Raw genomic sequence first — 9,108 nt, 5'->3', positions numbered from 1 at the left:
ATACGCTCATAATAAAGTATCCTTAATAGTAATTTATATTATAGGTATTTTTGTAGTAAAAAATTTATAAAAATATGAGTGTTCAGAGAAAATTTAAAGGTGCATATAGCCCCACCCAAAAAAATTAAAAACAAAAAGTAATGTTCCGTATTCAATAAATTATCGTTTTGAAACTACAATCACTAGAAAAGACAATATGCGTCACAAAATCTAGTCTTAAGAATATACTTTTTTGTGAAGTATTGCCCAATGATAATCCTATGATATTTCTACTCAACTGTTTAAAGTTTTGTTAGTAAAATTAACTAGTACTCCCCCCTCCCCCCAAAAAAAAAGTTTAAAAAGTTATATCTAAAAATTGAAAAACCATTTATTGTTTTACATTAATTTGAAATGTACTTTTTTCGCCCTTGTGAATAACATTACAATTGACTAATATTTACTATTATAAATCTACAAGAACCTACTGAAATTAATGTAACTATGCACTAAATTTAGTGTACTGGGTAAATTCTCAAATTTCTATAGGAAAATTAATGTGAATAATCAATGGCTGCCCACAAGAATACTTAAACTCCAGACCTCAAGAATGAGGCGTGGAAGTACCCCATATTCCATAATTTGCTCAAAAGTCCATAGTAAAATTAAATCCGAATAGTTTTCCTCAAATAAAAATTAACTATAGGAGCAGCTAATACAAAACGAACTTTTAGTGTTTTTCTTTTTTGGAAATTAGGATTTTCAATTTTAAATAAACATTAATTCGGAATAAACACTTTTATTTTTAAATTAAAACAATTAGAAATACACTGAGCCTTTACGCTATATTTAGTTGGAAGAAAGAAGGGGAGAGTAGAAAAGAAGAAAAAAGAGGAGAGTAGGAAAAAAAGAAGAGTAAGGAATTCAATTTCTGTTGTTTGATTTGACATGAAAATCATAGAAAAAAGGAATTAAGCCTTTTTTAATTGGACAATTTTTTACCCTTTGTGTTAAATTTTTAATATTTATTATTGAATATAAGGATCAGGCTACGGTGCAACTGTGGCACGGTGCCACTGTTGCACCTAAGGGGAATCCTGAATATAATTTAAAAAGTAAAAATATATTTAACAATTTAAAAATCAATAATTTGTATGTTTCATTCTCAATGATCGAATTACGTAACATGTTATGATGGTTTATAGTACTTTTAGTGCTTTTTATTGGAAGTGCTCTTGCCATGATTTACGACATGAATATTATTGTATCCACAGCTCAGAAAATGAAATAATAAAAACTTAAATAAAAACATAATTTTTTTAATATAAAAAAAGGATAAACATAATTAACATGATGACACACAGGAAATTCATCATGAATATCAATTGTGGGAAGAAATGAATAAAAAATACTGCTATCTTCTTTCTTCTAGCCAAGTCATTGTAATCTGAAAGCTTAGGATGAATGTGATCAACGATCTCTGGCTGCATGCATTGACGTGGCTCGATTATACCTTATGGTTCCATCATCTCCACCAGCTGAATTAAATTCAAACTGCAGTTGGGATGCAGCTGAGGAAACAGAGCATGTCTTATGTAGATATACAGATATATATATAAAGAATCACTACTGATATTAGCAAACACAGTTAAGCACAAGTCATTCATTATTGTAACCAATAAAACAAAAAGAAAAGACAGTGTTTAGTTATATCAACAAATAATTCCACAACCAAAAGAAAAAAATAAAAATAAATCTTTTAACAGTGTTTACGTTGAAATATCTATTAAGTCATCACTAATTTTCAGCTGTCTCTTTTAACAAATCAAACCTCACAGCCTTCTAAAATCAATCAAAATTTCCAAATTAATATCTATTAAGCCATCACTAATATTAGAAGTGAAAGACCAAGTTTTTCAAAGGTGAAACTAGATACAAATTTAGACAATTTATACAAGCCAGCTAGCTTTTGTTTACAGAATATTGAATCAAGGACTTTGACAAAAATTGCTAGCCATGTCGCAATTATTATCCAGTTCTCAGTGGATGATCATACAATGTCTCTAAATTTTAATTACTTAAATGCACCAAGTATTATTATCCAACTCTCAGTCCGTGAACATACAACGTTGGCATTTATCACTCACCATTAATTTTCTCACTTTTTCTTTCAAATTAATTCACCATTTGAATCCAATAGAGCAATATATTCACTGCTGACTACGCTAATTTCAACTCAAGCAGCAGCACAAAGGTGTTTATTTGGAAACAGCATATTTGCATGTCCATTGCTAGCCTTAGCCTAGCTGCTGTTTCACTGGCATTTCACCAGATAATCAAATTGAATTAATATATACAAATATATTCATTTCTTTTTCAATCAATTGGTCAATAATACTTCATTTTTCAATCAAAGGATAGTCCTAATGTTTTCCAAAAAGTCTCAAATAATGGGGCCTTGCTGGGCTGAAAATGATTTATATCCTCTTCCTAGGCCTAGAATTACTTTCAATGTGGGTATTATGCTGAGTGTAATAAGTGAAAACAGCGACTAACAGGGTTTAATTACTTTTAGGCCAATAATTTTAGAAATATTAAGCCCAAGAGGCATAAAGCAATAGAAAGATAAAAAGGAACCAGGCAGTGGCTGGCTACGTTAACATATTGGACATTTCTATGGGGTATTGGTAGTTCAACTTTTAGCAATTATTCATGAAATAATCCCCATCTGTTGATAAACTAGTAAAAGAAAATGTTGTAACTGATAGAAAACAAAAGTAGGCAATGGAATAAAAGCTAAAAGAAAAAGAAAATTAAAAAGCTGGACACTTGTACTCCTAAAACCGTCCATGATTCTATATATACACACACGTAAACTTCCCCAGAAAGGTAGCAGAGATTATTACCCTTCGTCCTGAACCCCATCTCCTTGTCATGGTTGCAAATTGAAAAGGACATTCCCAGTTAAACTAATCATCATAATCACGGCATCTAGTTAAACATGAAAATTGAAGATTAAGTTGATGATCAATAACAACCTTCCATGAAAATTAACTTGCACAATTGACCATTAATTAAAAAGCAACAGAACAAGAGATCATATTCAAATTATAAATGGGCTGCTATTTACGTTTTGTCAACTCTGAACAGTAAGCTACGAAATAAAACTTAATCATCCATAAACAACATAAAACAACAAAATCTACAACAGCGACACAAAATCCCACGTCTGAAATAACAAAAACTAATCCAAATTCAAGCAACAAAAGACTCAGTAGCCCTCTTCAAGTCAGCAATACCATCAAAATAACCAAAGAAACAAAATTAAAATGGATGAAAGGGATGAGAAAGCTCATACGATTCAAATGTCGTCGCCTATAGCAATGAAGGTCTTTGTCATTGGCTTGGAGCTCATCGGCGAAAGGTAATAAGATTCAAACGCCGTCCCAATAGCTGCATTTCGCCGGTGATAGCTGCCGATAGTTCAGATAAGAGAGATGCTGAACACGAAATGCGAATTAGGGTCATATTTCATTTAATTTGGTTAAAGATTGAAATACGAAATTAATATTTAAGGGTAAAATGGAAACTCACTCTATTTAAATGAGATTCCCTCCCTCGTCATCCTTGCTAATCAAAGAGGAAAGTCAATTCCTCAAATCACAGAATTTGGTTTCAACAGTAAATTGTTGCAAACCGACTAGAGGAAACTTCTTAGGAAACTGAGATTCTTTCCTTTCCAGGCTTCTCTCCTGCCAACTGAACATAGCCTTAGTTTATCGGGATACGCTGCTGTGAAGAAATGAATTTTGTTTTTGGGACCTCAGTGCAAACGAGAGAGAGTTCGTGGATCAGAGTGCTGATTGACTATAGTTTAGGGGTCATTGTGCAAATATTTTTGCTGACGTGGCTAGCGTCGCTAAGGTTGCTAAGTGTGTTTCTAGAAAATTTCAGGGCTATTGGATAGCGCCTAGTTTTTTGAGTTGTTTCTCAACCAAATTCAATAATTCTTGTTTTCTTTGAAAGTTTGTAATCTCTTCAATAAGGGTGATTGATTTATAATCGCTTTGAATAATAAAAAGCATGTTGTTTCTCCTTTAAACAATGAAACTTGTTCATTGTGTTTTTAGTTTCTTCTTTGATATGATTGATTCTTTCTATGTTCTTTACTTTAATCTTGTGATCTCTTTGAGCAATTTTTTTTTTGGAAAACCATAACAATTAGTGTCAGAACCTAGATTTACCCTAGTGAAATATGTCTCTTTCTAAATTAGACATTGAGAAGTTCATTATTATTGGTGATTACTCTCTCTGGAAATTGAAGATGAGGACATTGCTGATTCATCAAGGGCTTAAGTCAGCCCTAGAAGAAAAAGAAGAAGATTTAGATAGTGCAACAAGTTCTAAACCTAATGAAAAGAAAAGGTAGATTCTTAACAGAGCACACAACATATTGATTTTGAATCTTAATGATGCAATCTTGGGAGATTTTAAGGGAAACAACAGCCTTAGTATCTGGAATAAAGTGGAGGCTTTATGCTTAAAGAAGTCATTGGCTCATAGGTTATTCTTAAAGAAGAGGTTGTATACATTTTCCATGAAAGAAGGTATCTCAATGCAAGATCATATTGATGTTTTCAACAATATCATTCTTGATCCTGAAAGGGTTGAAAATATCAAGATTGGTGGTGAAGACAAGGCTTTTTTTTTTTTTTTTTATTGAGCTCACTACCAAAGTCTCATAAGGGCTTTGTTGACACCATGTTATATGATAGAACAACCCTTACGTTAGAAGATGTGAAGGTTTACTTGTGCTAAAAAAAAAAAAAAGATTCAAAAGCCTTTTTCATGAATAAAGCCTTCACATTTAGGTAAGGGTTGTTCTATCACAATGCCAATCTACTAGTTGCATCAAATGGAGAGATTAAAGCTTAGTAAGTTATTGACTCTTGGTGTTCTTTCCAAATGAGTCCTGATAAGAGTCTTTTCATGAATTTGAGCCTACTGATGGTGGTAGAGTATTGATTAGTAACCACAATGCTTATGAATTATTAGTATTGGTACTGTGAAAATCAAAATGTATGATAGAACAACGAAGACTCTAGAGTATGTAAGGCATATGTCTGGACTAAAAGAGAATCTAATTTTTTTAGGCATGCTAGATAGCTCGAGGTATTTCTTTAAATCATACCACAGTAGTTTAAAGATAATGAAAAACACTGATGTAGTGATGAAAAGTGTCAAGAAAAATGGGCTCTATGCGCTGGAAGGCTTATTTGTGACTATGTTATCTACTCTGCATATTGAACCTAATGTTGACAAAGCTAAGTTGTGGCATCTAAGACTTGGCCACATAAATACTAAGGGCATGCAAGAATTGAGCAAGCAGGGGCTAATGTACGTGTATGGTGATAAAATTAAAGAGCTGGATTTTTGTGAAAATTACATCTTTGGAAAGGCTCACAGAGTAAAATTTGAGAAGGGATTGCATAAGGCCAAGAATGTAATTGGAATATATGCATTCTGATCTATGGGGGCTTGCTCAAGTTCCATCATTCAGTAGTGGAAAGTAATTCATGACTTTAACATACGACAACTCAAGAAACATATAGTTGTATATAGTTAAAACAAATGTCAACCTCTTCAGAAGTTTAAAATATGGAAAGCTATTGTTGAGAATTATATTGGTTTACAGGTGAAGGTTTTAAAGACTGATAATGGGCTTGAATTTCATAATAAAGAGTTTGATGATTATAGCTAAATGTGTGGAATTATCATGCACAAAAATGTAAGGTGTCTGCTAAATGACTTAGTTGAGAGAATGAATAAGACTCTCATTAATAAGACAAGATGTGTACTAGTTAACTCCAAATTACCAAGAAGCTTTTAGGAAGAAGTTTCTAATTCAACTGGTTACTTGGTGAATATGAGTCTTTCTGCAGCCTTAAATTTAAAGACACTAGAAGAAATTTGGGATGATTTCCCTACAAACTACAAATATTTGAGAATTTTTTATTGTCTAATATATGTTAATGTGAAGCAAGGGAAGCTTAATATAAAGGCTCTAAAAGGGTGTTTGTAGGATATCATGAAGGGGTTAAAGGGTACAAAGTTTGGTATAAGATTACTCACAAATGTATTATTAATAGAGATGTGACATTTTATGAGGAAGTAATAATCAATGATAAAGATACTGATGTCTTTGATATGAGTCCCTATACTAATGAGTTAATAAAGGAAATCACAATTGTGAAAGATTCTAAAATCGAGGTAAAGTCATCTAGTAGCAGTGATAATGAAGTCCAAGATAAGGATGTCATAAAAGGCTTTCAAGAAAGGTCTGAAGTGGATGAACTAAGAGCATCTGAAATTGATTTACAAAATTACCAACTAGCAAAGGACAAAATCAGATTAAAAGACCTGCCAAATATGTATATGTTAGGATGATTGCATGTGCACTCATCAATGTAGAAGATATTGTAGTTGAAGAGCTTAGGAACTACTCAGAAACAGTTAAATACAATGATAGCAGCAATTAGATAAAGGCCATGTCTGAAAAAATGGATTCCTTAATGAGAAATCAACCTAGACTCTTATTCCAAATCCAGGGAATAAGACACTAGTGAGTTGTAAGTGGATTTTTAAAAGAAAAGAAGGGATTTTAGATGCAGAGGCTTCAAAAATCAAAGCAAGACTAATTGCTACGGGATTTACACAGAGACAAAAGTGAACTTCAATGAAGTTTTCTCCTCTATAGTGAAACACAACTCTATAAGGATATTGTTGTCTATGGTGGCTTTGATTGATTTAGAGCTAGACCAAATAGATGTAAAAATTGATTTTCTACATGGGAATATAGAAGAAGAGATTTTTACATTTGGGGTTTGAAGTAAAAGGGAAGGAAGATCATGTTTGTTTGTTGAACAAATCTCTCTCTGGCTTTAAATAATCTCCTAGGCAATGTTATAAGAGGTTTGATGAGTTCACAAACTCAAATGACTATTTCAAAAGCAATTATGACAGTTGTGTCTATTTTGGTGGCTTAAATTTAGGTAGAGCAATTTATCTTCTGCTATATATTAATGATATGCTGATTGCCAGAAAAATAAAAGTGGAGAGTGAGAAGCTTAAGAGGCTTCTGAGTGGAGAATTTGAAATGAAGGACCTTGGTTGTGCAAAAAGGATACTTAGGGTGGACATTATCAAAAATAAAAGCAAAAATACCTTGTTTGTCAGCCAAAAGAGATGCATTAAAAAAGTTCTTGACAAGTTTGACATGCTAGATACAAAGCCTGTTTTGACTTATTTGGGTCCGCAATTCAAACTCTCCAAGTTACAAGCACTTTCAACAAGACAATATAGGTTCTTGGTGGATAAAGTACTATATGCACAAGAAGTTGGAAGCCTTATATATGCTATAATTTGTACAAGGGCTGACATTTCTTATGTTATTAGTGCTATCAGTAGGTTTATGAGTGATCATGGTAAGGAACACTGAGATGCAATTAAGAGATCATGAGATGCCTTAAAGGCAGCTCAAATCATGCTTTAATATATGGTAAAGCAAAGCAGGATGATGAGATAATTGTGGGATATATTGATTCTGACTTTGCTAGGGATTTGAATGGCAAAAAGTCAATATCAAGTTATCTAATCTTGGTGAATGGTTGTCTGATCAGCTGGAAAGCAAGCTCATAGCCTACTATCACTTTGTCATCTACAGAAGTTGAGTTTGTTGTTACTATTGAAGCTATAAAAGAAGCAAAATGGTTTAATGGGATCTTAAATAAACTTTAGTTAGAACAAAAGACAGTTACAATTTTTGTGATAATCAAAGTGTCATTCATCTCATTAAAAATCAGATTTATCATTAGAAGACTAAGAACATTGATGTTAAACTTTATTTAATAAGAGATGAGGTAGCTAAAGGTGTTTTGGTAGTATCCAAAATACATAATGATGTTAACCAAGCTGATGTGCTTACCAATGTCATCTCTGCTACTAAGTTCAAGTTTTAAGTTGATTTGATAAGAGTTATAGTCGGTACTTGTTAATTACTTTGTGCAATTATTGTGATAATTGTGTGCTTGATTTTTTTTTTTTTAGCAGCTTTTGTGGTTGAATGTCAAACTATATCATATCAGTAAAGTGGAGACTGTGAATAAATGAATTCTCTTTATGGGACCTAAGTGCAAACTAGAGAGAATTCATGGGTCAGAGTGCTGATTAACTACAATCTAAGAGTAAGTGTGCAAATAATTTTGCTGACGTAAGTAATGTCGTTAAGGTTGTGAAGTGTGTTTTTGGAAAATTTCTAGTAATATTAAGAAAGGTTATTGCACAGCACCCAATTTTTTGGGTTCTTTCTCATTCGTTTCTTAACCAAATTTAGTGGTTCTTATTTTCTTTAAAAGCTTGTAATCTCTTCTATAAAGGTTAATTGATGGGTAATAAGTTTCAGTAATAAAAGGCATGTTGTTTTTCCTTCAAACAATGAAGCTTATTCATTGTATTTTTAGTTTTGTTCTTTGATCTTGTTGATTCTTTCTTATTCTTTACTTCGATCTTGTGATTTCTTTGAGCAATTTTGTTTGCAAAACCATAACAGCTACTGATTCACGATCCTCTTCTCTTCTTCAGTTCACTTGCATTTGTTGATCGTCTTTTTGCCAATCATCGTCATGTGATTTTCTGGTGAATAAACTGAGGCTATGATCATAAGACATGAATAACAATTGCCTCTTGCCTGTAATTAATTGTCCACGTAAGTATTGCCCATCACTAATTATATTCACTCAAAGTCGCATGTTTTTCCTTTTTGGTTGGGTTTCTTGATTCATACTCGTTTTAATATGTAACAATCGTTCCTTGTTTGTTTGATTATGCTTATTTGTTTAGTTGTTTATCGTTGCTTGTGTTAAATTATTTGAATTAGTATTATTTGAGATAAAGCATAATTCTTTTATTTATTTATTTTTTTAAAAATGTATATTTACAAAACTCAAACTCTTTCTTTCTCTCTACGATTAAAACTCTTTAACCTAATAATCGTATAAAAGTAAAGAATTCTAAGGTTTTCTTTTATGCACGTTTTAAATAACTTTGAGGTAATTATCTTCTTAGTACATA

The 9,108-nt window shown here is 32.1% G+C and overlaps 1 long non-coding RNA gene across 1 annotated transcript; it reads right to left on the bottom strand.

Moving 5' to 3' along the window:
- Window positions 1-1,375: 1,375 nt before the first annotated feature.
- On the bottom strand, window positions 1,376-3,775 carry LOC112100305. Its single transcript, XR_002906635.1, has 3 exons — window positions 3,574-3,775; window positions 3,338-3,479; window positions 1,376-1,550 (listed from the first exon to the last, which is right to left on the bottom strand). It is a non-coding gene; the product is annotated as an uncharacterized LOC112100305 (long non-coding RNA).
- Between the last annotated feature and the right edge of the window lie 5,333 nt (window positions 3,776-9,108).

The sequence above is a fragment of the Citrus clementina genome, unplaced genomic scaffold (genome assembly GCF_000493195.1).
Source record: "Citrus clementina cultivar Clemenules unplaced genomic scaffold, Citrus_clementina_v1.0 scaffold_3, whole genome shotgun sequence".
Lineage (NCBI taxonomy): Eukaryota > Viridiplantae > Streptophyta > Magnoliopsida > Sapindales > Rutaceae > Citrus > Citrus x clementina.
The sequence above is the reverse complement of the archived record's forward strand: the minus strand, read 5'-3'. Positions and strand labels throughout refer to the sequence as shown.